An 11,594-nucleotide genomic window follows, 5' to 3' on the forward strand; every position below is an offset into this window, starting at 1 on the left:
CTCCCACCAACGCCCAATCCGCGCCCGCCGCCGCTCCCGCCCGTCCAATCAGCGCCCGCCTCCGAGGAACTCTGCGCCTCCATTGGCCGGGGGGCGAGGCGGCATGGAAGCGCGCGACTCGTGGGTCCTGGTCCGCCCAGGTGAGCCACGCCCAGGTGAGACCTTCCCAGGTGTGCCTCCCGCTAGGCCCCTCAATCCCCGCGCGCCTCGCTCGCAATCCACCCACTTTCCAGGTCACATTCCAACCCACAACCAGCGCCCCTCAGGACCTCCTGCTTCTGCCAAAATAGAGCCCGTTCTCCAAACAGTGGCTGGTGACCTTGTTGGATGCTGCTGGGGTTATATGGTTCTTTTTAGTTATAATCAGTGGATACCCTTGACTGCTGGATTTTTCACCTTCAATGACTTTATATCTGTTGGACGATGCTAAAGTCACAAGCCACCTCGGCCCCTTCCCAACAAATTCCCGTTCCCCCAAATCCGGAGTTCAGTCTGATCTCAAAAGTCTGATGTTACCTGTTGGACTCAGCCTAGTTTATAACTCAACTCGACCAGCACCTGACTAGGTGCTTTTTCCCCCGAAATTAACATTGATCATCCAACAGCCCAGGGTCTATGCTTCTTAGAACCCGGGTCAGAAATTATCTCAACCGCAATCCACTAAGATGTTCATGTCCTAAGACTCAATGCACATCTTATCCAAGAATCCAACACACAGTTGTTGGATGAATTTATTCATTCCAGAATAAATACCATTGCAGCCCCAACTATGTGTAAGATAGAGCAAAATCCCAGCTGGCATTCTAGTTGGGACATGATACAATTCAACATGCAAATAAATAAGACAATCTCAGACACCCATGAGTACAAGTGAAGAAAACAAAACAGAGTGGAATACCAATGACTAAAGGCTACAGGCTAGGATAGGATGTAGGGCCTTAAGGGCAGTAGCTCTGAAGAGGTGACATTTGAGCTGAAACTTGAAGGAGAAGTAGGAAGTAGCCAGGCCAAACACCAGGATGACAAAAGATCTTGGTGTGTACAATGGATCAGAGGAGTCAGGGGAAGGAAGAGGAGAGGAGTAAGCAAGAAATGAGTAAGTGATAGGAGCTGAGGTCAGGGAGGTGCATAGGGACTCGGGAGTGGTGAAGAGTTTGCATGTTATGGTAAGGGTCACAAGAAATCATTAGTGCCAGAAAAAATATCTGTCAAACCTTATTAAATATTTTTAATTTTTTCTTTCGGGGGTGGGGGGGGAGATGAGAGAAGAGATTGTTCCAAACCATGGGTATGACCCAGGTAGGCAAGACGAAACCATCATCATCTCTTGCACATAACTCAGGCCTCGACATGCCCCATCAAGTCAGATCTTCCATTGATAGAGCCCAAGTCACCAACTTTGGCTTGTTCCCACCCCACCCCAACTTCACCACATTGGGCATCCTGTGATACTATCTCCTCAAAGCCTCATCAGCCTGCCCAGCACCCCAACTCAGTGCCAGAACCCCACCCATCTTTCAGACGCCTCCATCAATTCCACAGGGACATTACAACCTACGTAGGGACCTCTGGCATCTAACAACATCCTGATTTCTCAACTTTTCCATCCAGCCAAGCCATTGAGAAATGATGGCCGATACAAGAAGCATCCTGACGTAGACCTTGGACCTGATGTAGTGAGATAGTTTCTTGCTCTGAGTTAGTGGTGTAGTTTGGAAGTTTAGCCATTTCCCTATTTATCCATCCAACACTTTTTTTTTTTTTTTTGGTGGGGGGTACCGGGAATTGAACTCAGGGGCACTCGACCACTGAGCCACATCCCCAGCCCTATTTTGTATTTCATTTAGAGACAGGGTCTCACTGAGTTGCTTAGTGCCTCGCTGTTGCTGAGGCTGGCTTTGAACTCTGGATCCTCCTGTCTCAGCCTCCCCAGCTGCTGGGATTACAGGCGTGTGCCACGGCACCCAGCTCCAACACTTGTTTTAAGTGCCTGCTCTGGAATGGAGTTTTGCCTTCCCATAACTTATTCCAGATATTGTGCTAGTACCAGGGACCATGCTGTTAACATAAATGGATGTTGCGGACTGGGTTGTGACACACTAAGGATAAGGGAACTTTGGAGAAGTGAAGGTCCCACAACCCATATAAAAGAAACTATTCATTCTACCAGTCATCATCTTGGGTTGTTAGCTTTTCAAATTCCTCAAGTCTGAAACCTAGATTTGTAGGTAAAAATCACATTGAGTTTTAAATGTTGGCAACAAAATCAAAAATTTTAAAAAACGCTAAGTAAGCCACATAAAACAATTATTTCCTTTTTCTTTTGCCACAATCTCAAGCTTGCAGGAAAGTTGTAAGTACCATATAAATAACTTTATCCCCTTGAACCAGGTTGTATACCAACACCACCATATGCATTTCCTTCAAACAAGGACACTCTCGCAGTGTTACAACTTGTCTATCAATGCGGGAAATTAACACTGATCTGTTAGTACCATCTAATCTTCAGGCCTTATTCAAAGTTTGCCATTTGTCCCTATAGTGTCCTTTATAGCATACAATCCAATTCAGGATCACATGTTACTGCAGTTGTCCCATCTCTTGAGTCCCCTTCAAATCTGGAACCTTCTTCAGTCTTTCCTAGACTCCAGTGACCTTGACACTTTTGAACAGGACAGGGCAATTAGTCTGTATAATGTCTTTTAGTTTGGATTTGTCTGATGTTTCCTCCTAATTAGATTCAGGTTGTGTATCTTAGGCGAGATGCAGACTGTGGATTCTGTGCCTCACAGAATAGCACAGGAGTGAGGGCGTGTCTTTCCTGCATCATAAAAGAAGACACATAATCTCAATATTGAAGATTTTATATTGGCCACTTGAATAAGGTGGTGTCTTCCATATTTCTCCACTCTAAAACTGTTCTCTTTCTTTTCTTTTTTTAAACTGGGGATTGAGCTCAGGGATGCTTTACCACTGGGCCACATCCCCAGTCCTTTTAATTTTTTCTTTTGAGATAGGGTCTCACTAAGTTTCCCAGGCTGGCCTCGAGCTTGTGATCCTCCTGCCTCAGCCTCCTCAGTCACTGGGATGATAGGTGTGTACCACTGTACCAGGCAAGCTACTCTCTTCCTTTGTGAAATCAGTAAGTATTTCATAGGGAGATACTGTGAGATTTGCTAAGTATTTTGTCCTTTATGAATCTTTACATTCATTTATTTATGTTGGTATAGACTTGTGATTCCATGACCATAATTCATTACTGATATGATTTATTTGAGTGCTCAAATTATACCAGGTTGGGCTGTGAAAATCCCTTCAGGCTGGCTTCTGAGTCCATTCAACATGTCCCCATAATTCTTTAAGTACTTCCTTATTCTCTGGCACAAGATATTCCAGCCTCGTGATTTTCCCCCATAAACCTGAAAGCAGTCATTGCTCCAACAAGGCCTGGCTCCTTTCAGTGGCATATGGCATTTAGAAACCAAGATTTACGTGTGCTTATTGGCGCTGGGATATTGCTGCTCCTGGTCCTTTCAGTGGGCAGAGTTACACACACACACACACACACACACACACACACACAACACACACACACACGCATGCGTGTGCACATGCACATTTATATCTCTGTTTATCTGTATTTGTCTCTGTGGTCATCCATCCACATCAAAAACCGTGGTTTTTCACTCTGATGATAGATCCGTTTCCAATCCAACTCCACAGGGTTAATTCTGGTTTTCTCCCTTTCCCTTGCTGTCGATCCCTCTCCAACAGTGAGAAACTCAGCGTTCTCATTGTTCTTCATATGCTCAATTATTGACCAACCCTGATGTGGAAAAATTTCCTATCATTGCTGCCGCCCCCCTCCCCAACAAGGATCCCTTTAAGCCCCAGTGAAGCCCGGATGCTGGGGTGGGCTCCTGCCGCCCAGCCCCCTGTTGCCCACCTGCTCTCATTCAGTCTCTGAACTCTCTTTGGATCAGCATGACTCCTTTCTCCACCCTCATTGCTGATGCTTACCTTTCTTGGACCCACATACTAGCTTTTGGTTTGAACGGCTTCTATTAAGGAGAGAAAGGGAAAATAGGAGTGGGGAGGAAAGAGCCACATACATTTTAGCAAGTTGGCTTTAGCCACAGCTATCAGTTCCTACCTGCGGCTTACTGGAATAGGATGGCCATTCACCCTCTGAAACAAAGAAAACAGAGGATTAAATTAAAAAGAAAAAAACACTATAAAGTGTTGTGGGGAAGGGACCACCAGACATCGAGGAGACCCTTCATCTTGCTGGATTATTTGGCCATGATACTTCTCCATGAGTTGCAAACTCTCTCTCAAGTTGATTGGCAGGACCAGCTGGACCCGTGAAACTCATTCCAGGAGTGAGTTATTCAACCTACAAAGTTGCGTCACTTTCCCAAGCCAGCTCCACCCAGCATTAATAGCCTCTTCCCAAACTGAATCATCAAATCCTGTCTCTCCCCAGCAGCATCTGGTGGGATGGATGCAGTAGGCCAAGTTCAAGTTCACAATCTATTTGACATTTCATCCTAAAAGCCGAGCCTCTCTGTGTGCAGTATACTAGTAATAACAACAGCAGACAACAGTTATAAATAGTTACTCTGTTTAAAGTCCAAAATGTCTATTTTCTAACCATGTGGTCTTGAGCAAGTCATTTCCTGTGTATTTCCTATGGCTGCTGTAACAAATGATTACCACTTAGTCAAAAACAACCAACATTTATTATCTCATAGTTCTTGAGGTCAAAAGTTCAAAATCAGTATCACTGGGACAAAATCAAGGTGTACTAGACCACCTTCTCTTATAAGAGTCTGGAGAAGAATTTATCTATTCCCTCTTCCGACGTCTAGTGGCTCTAGGTGTCCCTTGGCTAGCGGCTACCTCGCTCCCATCTCTACCTTCATCTTTCCTCAGTTCTCTTCTTGTGTACATCTGAAGTCTCCCTCTCTCCTCTGTCATAAGGACTCTTGTGATGGTGTGTTAAACCAGCTTTCTGTCATTATGACAAATAACAGAGATAATCGATTTATAAAGAGAAAAGTTTAGCCAGACCTGGTGGCACACACATGTATTCCCAGATACTTGGGAGGTGGAGGCAGGAGGCTCCTAAATTCAAGGCCAGGTGGGGTAATTTAGTGAGACCCTGTCTCAAAATGAAATTTAAAAAGGATTGTGAACATAGCATGAGGTTGGGGTAGATAGCTTGCCTAGTACATGCAAGGCCCCGGGTTCAATCCTCAGTACTGTAAAAAACAGAGAGAAAGAGAAAATGTTTTTTGGGCTTATAATCTTGGAGGTCCCATCTGTGATTACTTGGTCCTGTTGCTTTGGGCCCGTGGCGGTGCATCATGGTGGGAACGGAACCCCGACACTTGCATGGTCTTGCCACTTATTTCATGGCCAGAAAGTGAAAGAGAGAGGGAGAAAAGGGACCAGGGTCCCAAAATTCCTTTCAAGGGCTGGTCTCAGTGATTGGAGACCTCCTACTAGACCCCCACCTCCAAAAGGCTCCACCACCTCCCAATAGTGCTACAGGCTGGGGACCAAGCCTTTAGCACACGGGTCATGGGGGGTCATTCCAGATCAACTGTAGCAGATGGCAGTTAGGGCCACCCAGGTAATCCAGGACCATCTCCCTGTATCAAGATCCTTAACTGAATCACAACTTGCACCAAGGCCTCTTCTGCAAATAAAGTGACATTTAGAGGTTCCATCGATTCGGAGCTGATGCCTTCGGGAGCTATTCATCAGCCTGCAGCACTTCCTTGTCTGAGCCTCAGTTGTGTCACCTGTAAAATGCCGATGGTCTCAGGGTGAGGGACGCTTTCATGGGTAAATCGGGCAGTTGGCACACCGGCAGCCAGGCAGCCCTGGATGAATGGTGTGGTTATTATGAATCGATTTCTTGAGTTATTTCTACCCTGGACTGGCAATGGCGGGGGTAATTGATTCCAGTGATATCACCTCTCTGACTGCCAGGTTTTCAGCAGGATTAAATGTGCCAAATGGGCTTTGTTGAGCCAACTCCTCTGGGTGTGAAGAGCCACTGTGCCAAGCCGCCTGGCTGTTCTGCGGGCCCGTCTGCCGCCTCTCCCTAATTAACACCGAGGCGACACCAGCCAACGGGGCTTGCTGCCATCCTGGGAAGCAGTTCGACACACCATGGCCAAATATTTGAACATTTTTTTTTTTTCAGTTTCTAGATGAAAATAGTATTTTGGTCACTTAAAAGCACAGGGTAGGGGAGAAGGGGACACGCCACCTCCTCCTGGTACCTGCATGGGCGGTCCTAGGGATGATTACATTGCTTCATCCTGGTGGGCGGGCCAGGGTGAGGTGTCCGACCTGTAACCAGGTGTACCTCTCATGGGGAACTTCCTTCTACTGGCAAATGCCCTTGTGGCTCTTGTCTGACCTGTGTCCAGTTTATTCCTGCGCAGGTTATTCCGACTGTGTCCTGTTTGTATCTCCTAGGTAGTTGCTCTCTAGGACAGCCCTGCCTGGGAGGACAGGCAGGTTTGGTTGTGCCTTCCAGGTAAGACACAGAGGGGACAGTGCAACCAAACACATAAAAAAGTAGAAGCAGCTTTTGTTAGTTAAGGGTGCAGAGAGGAGTGGGCATCAGGACCCATAGGGCCAATGGGAAGGTGCGCCCCAGATCTCTGTGCTTAATCAGTGAGTCAGAGAAAGAACCGAAGGGGACCTGGGGATCACTACTTGTACTGGAGCCCAGGGGTGATACAGGGCTTCCTGAGGGCAGTTCTAATCGGTGGGTTTAGAGCAAGCAGACGTGCCTTCCAAGGTCACACCAGAGAGGTGGGGACTTTGGCATTATCTGTGCAGTCTGTGCCGGAGAAGGGGGTCTGAGGGGCTAGACAAGTAGATTGTATCCGGCTGTCCCTAGGAAACCGGGCACCAGGAGGTGGTGGTATCAAGCAAAGACTGGAGTTGGCCACCTGGAGGGACCGGCAGGAGGAGGAAAGCTGGAAACTGTGCCAAGAGTGACCAAGTGTGAGAGTCCCACTTAGATTCCCAGTGGAGGCCTAGCAACAAAACACCAATCCAAAAAGTGCGCAGGCCGGCCCGGGGACGCGCACGCACACTCCGCACCCGCGTGCACCGCCTGGATGCGTCCAGGCTGCGGAGGTGAAGCCCGGGGAGGAGGAGATGGAGGCAGGGCCGCTGGGGCCGGTGCCGCGCCCGGTGAACTCGCGCGAGCTCTCCCAGGTCTTCTGCAACCGCAACCCGCGCGTCGTGCCGCCTGGGTGGCTCAACTTCGATGGCGAGCCGCAGCCCTACCCGACGGTGCCACCGGGCGCGGGCCGCCGCATCCACAGCTCCGAGGTCACCTGCGCTTCTTCAGAGATGCGGGTGCATCCGATGGGCTGCTGGTTAACCAATCTGAACCGTTCGTGCTCTCTCTCAATGTGGACCATTTTTTTGCCAACGCCACTCTGCCAGTGTGTACCCTGAAAGAGCGATGCCCGCAGGTTGTCCGAAGCCTCGTCGAGCCCGAGAACTACAGGAGACTGGACACCCGTAGGTCCCTCCTTGAAGATCTGGAAGACCACCCGAATGTGCCGAAGGACCCGGGGCGGTGAACACAGGAGCGCATTGAAAAACCAATGATTGCAAGAGGAGGCTGAAGAATTTAATTGAAGTTAGCTTGCCTGCATCTCCGCTTTTGATCTCACTGGGGAGGCTTGATCTAGACACAGGACTGGTCCCTTCCTCTGGGTTTCAAAATATCTCATCCTGGGAGTGAAATAAGCTCCCATTGCCTAAAAGCTCAATGACTGACTTCACGAGGCGCCGTGATGCTTAGGGGTTCATGTCAGCAAGTGTCACTTAATACCGGCTCTTTCGAGAAGTACTCACCAGGAGAAAATACTTGCATTTTTGCTTTTGCTGAGGCTGGCTTGGAACCCGAGATCCTCCTGCCTTAGCCTCCCCAGCTACTGGGATTATGGGTGTGCGCCACTGCCCGCGGACCAATGCCCTTTAAATGTCACCTAATCTTAGTCCCCTCTTTCAACTTCCAACAAATAAATGGACTTTTGTTTTTTAGCATGTTGTAGTAGTTTTCATTCAGTGGCATACCTCTAAAATGTTTAATTTTGTGTTGAGATGTGGGTGAGGAAACAAACGTGAAGGGGGAGGTTCCCCGTGCAGCTGTGGGAGGAGCCAAGTGGGACCTAGTGGAGTGAAGAAGTCCCCCGTGCGCCAGTAGCTCAGTGTTGGTTGGTTGTATTCTTTTAAACCTGTTTTTGTGTCAAAATGAGATTCACATTCCCCTCGTGAAAACACACAGGTTGAATACTGTGCTTTTTTGTGTTGTCCAAGGAAGAGTGAAAACCTATAGCATGAGTGATATATGTTTTTCATTTGGAATCCTGTGAATGTACCAAATGTATTAATTTGTTCTTAAGAGGAAAAAAATAAGAATCCACAGCACTTCCCCCTGATGAAATGGTGTATGTCACTCAAGAATTACACTTTGAGAGGGTTCCGCAACATTGTGAAGGGAATTGATGTCACTGTATACTTAAAAGTGATTAAAGGTGAATTTTATGTGTGTGTGTGCCATTTTAAAAGAATTACACTTTGAGTATTACTGTTCTAGAAAAGTTTACCAATGTGAATGCTTCCTGGTGATTCAAAAATGATTTAAACAGGTTTGGGGCATGGTGGTGCACACCTGTAATTCTAGCCACTGAGGAGGCTGAGGCTGGAGGATTGCAATTTCAAGGCGAGCCTCAGCATCTTGGTGAGACTCTGTCTCAAGGTAAATAATATAAAGGGCTGGGGATGTGGCTCAGTGGTAAAATGACCCTGAGTTCAATCCCCCGTAATCCCTGCAAAAGATTGAGCAATAAGATCCTTTATTTTAGCATAAAAAAGGAATCCCAAGCTCTGGGCTGAGGGCCACTGGGGTGAGTTAACTCTGACATCACTTCAAGTACTGAATTCTTCCCTCTTTCTGCTCTGCAAAAAGCTACGCCAGATGGCTTCCTCCTGGTGAAATGGCAGCTGTAGCAGGACCATAGGTCTCCCGCAGATGTGACAACATCCAGCGCAAACATCTCCTCAGCAGATGTCCCCTCTGACATCCCTGAGTGGAAACGCACTCCAAGCCCACACCCATCCTGTCACTCGGAAGGGCGCATGGGTCTACGACAGCTGGCTCAGACAAATCAGGATTTACCCTTGAACCGTGTAGAGAAGGGCAGATGCCCCGCCCCAACTGGGGTGCAGCTAGGGCAGGGAGGTCGATGGAACTGCTATTAGCTAAGCAGCAGGGGTGAGCAAGTAACTCATGATTTCCAGGCTCCTTTCTTTAGCAGCCATTTATCATGCCAGCAGCTGTCATGACCACGTGCAGCTCCTGTGCCTGGCACTGCGCTAAGACAGCTGTTAACTAATGAGTATTGTTATCCCCATTTTGTAGATGAGGAAGGTGAAGTTCAGCGCTCGGAAACAATCTGGAGTTAATCAGACACTCCTTTCTTCCCATAAAGCTGACCTCAAAAAATAATGTGTACACCAAGAAATGTTAGATTATATCAGTCATTTTAATAATAAATATATTTCAGCAGATGGAGGCAGGTGGAGTTACCTGTAGGCTCCACAGAGAAGGTTCTGGAATGGAATTCCATGTCTAGCCTCTTCCTATGCAGACAGAAGCAAACCTGTTAGAACCAATTCTGAGGAGCTCATCCGACTTCCAGCTGAAGTGTCACCTGGGCAGTACTGGGCACGGACCTGAAGATCTCCAGGTCTTCCTGCACAGTTGCTTTCAGGGTGACGTCTCCACGTCGGGGAGCTGTGGGCTGGGAGCCTGTGACCTGTTCCCAGAGAGCCTTCTCTGCCCCTTGTCACTCTGGATGCCGTGGGGAGCATGTGAGCCAGCATTCAGGTGAGAAACACAATACATCGGAGAGACCCGAACCCAAAGGGAGCCACGAACCAGCTGGAATAGTGACCTCCAAAGCCATCTGCCTCCTGATCCCCAGAACGCAACGCCCATGTCGCCTTACATGACTGAAGGGACTTTGCAGATGTGACAAAGATTAAAAACCTTGAGATGCGGAGGGAAGCCGGAATGATCTCAGTGGGTACGGAAATCCTTGAAAGCGGAGAAGTGTTCCCAGCGGTGTTCAAAGGAGCCCTGCTACTGAAGAAGAGCCAGGGGACACGTTCCCTTCCTACCTTTGAAGATAAAGTGGCCACACCCTGAGCCACAGAGGAGTCAGGAAAGGCTGGGGCCTCTTTTCTCTTGGATCCTTCAGCAAAGAATGCAGCTCTGCCAACTCCTTGATCTCATGACCTTGAACTTGAGATCCTCCTGCCTCAGCTTCCTGGGCAGCTGGGATGACAGGCTGTGCCACCTCACCCAGCTTGCTGATCTTTTATTTCTAAAAACAAAACAAAACAAAAAACAAGAACTGCACAAGTAACAGTGACCATGTAGAACTAAACACCCAGAGAGAAATAAAAACAAAAATCACCCCTAGTCCTGCTTCTGTTGCTACCCACTCTTCAGCAAGTGCCCTCTTATACTTTTTCCGTAGGAGATCTACATTTATCATTATTTTGGTTATTATTATTATCATCAAAACACAAAGCCGAGGCTTTGAGAGGCAGCCCTAGGGCCAGTCTTTGAGCCCAGTTGCTTCTGCATCTTGGTCTTCAGGGAAGGCAGAGCCCGGCGGTGCCCCGGGGTGAAGAGATAAGCAGGTGGCAGATGTTGAAATGCTAACACCCAACATACAAGAACACGCCTTGGCAGTGCCACCTGCTAATTAAGTGAGGCCATTTGGCCTCCAGTGCTGTCACATTTCAGCTGATGGAGGGCCATTTCCATGTCATTACCTCCTTCCCCTCTTGTCCCTCCCCTGGTAGGGCAGTCAGAGTAGCCTCTGCCAGCCGTCTATGGGCCATAGTCATATTTAATATTGCTGACCTCCTTAGATGGTCCAGCTCCTTCACATCTGCAGGCCTCTTTTAAGAGGTTTCGAGTTTGAAGTTTAAGTTTGAAGTCTGAAGAGTCGCAAGTTGCAAGACACACAAACTCCCGGGGAAAACTGACTGAAGAGGGAGTCATGAGCTCCGCTGGTTGGGTGTTAATCTTGGCTTTCATGGTCCTTGCTGTGTGAACTGAAGAGAGTTGCTTCACCTCTCAGAGCCTCAGTGTCCTCATCTATAAAATGGGGCAGGAACTTCTGCCTCCCAAGTAGGAGGGAGGCTTAAACAAGGTAATATATCTAAAAGCATCCTGCACAGGGTAGGTAGTCAAGATATCCTAGTTCCTGTTCTTCTTTTGAATCATTTACTTACTTTTCCTTTTTTATTTTGGAGAAGGGGGGAAAGGAGCTCAAAGATGGGGATCTACTCATTTTTCCATTCTCGACACATACTTATTGAGTGCCTATTATGTACCACACATCGGAGATACAGAAGGGACATAGTAATGGAGAGGGCCCAAACTCTGGAAACAGAGGAGCTGGGTTCAAATCCTGACTCGGTGACCTTTCAGCTGTGGTTTCTCAGACAAGTGATGGCCCCTTGCTGAG

At 47.9% G+C, this 11,594-nt stretch overlaps 1 pseudogene; it reads left to right on the top strand.

Annotated features, from left to right (window-relative positions):
* The first annotated feature begins 103 nt into the window (after positions 1 to 103).
* LOC124991520 (von Hippel-Lindau disease tumor suppressor-like) lies at positions 104 to 7,680 on the top strand (annotated as a pseudogene).
* The last annotated feature ends 3,914 nt before the right edge of the window (positions 7,681 to 11,594 follow it).

This window comes from Sciurus carolinensis, chromosome 8, assembly GCF_902686445.1.
Source record: "Sciurus carolinensis chromosome 8, mSciCar1.2, whole genome shotgun sequence".
NCBI lineage: Eukaryota > Metazoa > Chordata > Mammalia > Rodentia > Sciuridae > Sciurus > Sciurus carolinensis.